Genomic DNA, 661 nt, shown 5'->3' with positions numbered 1-661 from the left:
CACACGTGAAGAAGTGGCCTTGGCTAGGAGTGGTTCCCATCATTAGCAGGAGGGAAGGCTGAGAATAGGGTCTCTGGTACAGGTAGCTGGGGTAAATATGTTGGGAATCTGCGGAAATTCTCTTCTGATGGATTTAAAACAGGAGCAGGGTCAAGGGTGAGAGCGAGGACACAGAGGAGGTGGTTGAGTTTGAAGGAGGGAGGAGAAGGTGTGAAATATGCTTCCAGGAATGTGGGAGAGTGAATGGGCATGAGGGGGGCTTCCAGGCATGAAATTACGGTAAACTCAGGCTCACTGCAGTGTGTCTCTTTGCCCAGCCACATTCAGCAGGTACAGGCACATGGCAGATGAGAAGGAGAGTAAGGTGAGAATTGCCTGCAATCTCATTCACGTAAAAGCTAGGAACAGGACCTGGTACCTGGTGAGTGCTGGAAAGGAAGGCAACTGTAATAGCTATAAGTGCTTTGATTTGGGAAGACAGAGGGACTGTGAAACGAATAGGGATGAGGATTCTGTCCAACCTTATCCCTTTACAGGATGGTGGAACAGAGGTCCAGCTGAGTCCCTTCCGGGTTTCACACATTCTACCATGATTTTTTTTTTTTTTTTTTTTTGCAGTACGCGGGCCTCTCACTGTTGTGGCCTCTCCCGTTGCGGAGCA

This window comes from Monodon monoceros, unplaced genomic scaffold (genome assembly GCF_005190385.1).
Source record: "Monodon monoceros isolate NGI ecotype Baffin Bay Population unplaced genomic scaffold, NGI_Narwhal_1 Super_Scaffold_10, whole genome shotgun sequence".
Classification (NCBI taxonomy): Eukaryota; Metazoa; Chordata; class Mammalia; order Artiodactyla; family Monodontidae; genus Monodon; species Monodon monoceros.
Note: the sequence above shows the minus strand (reverse complement) of the source record.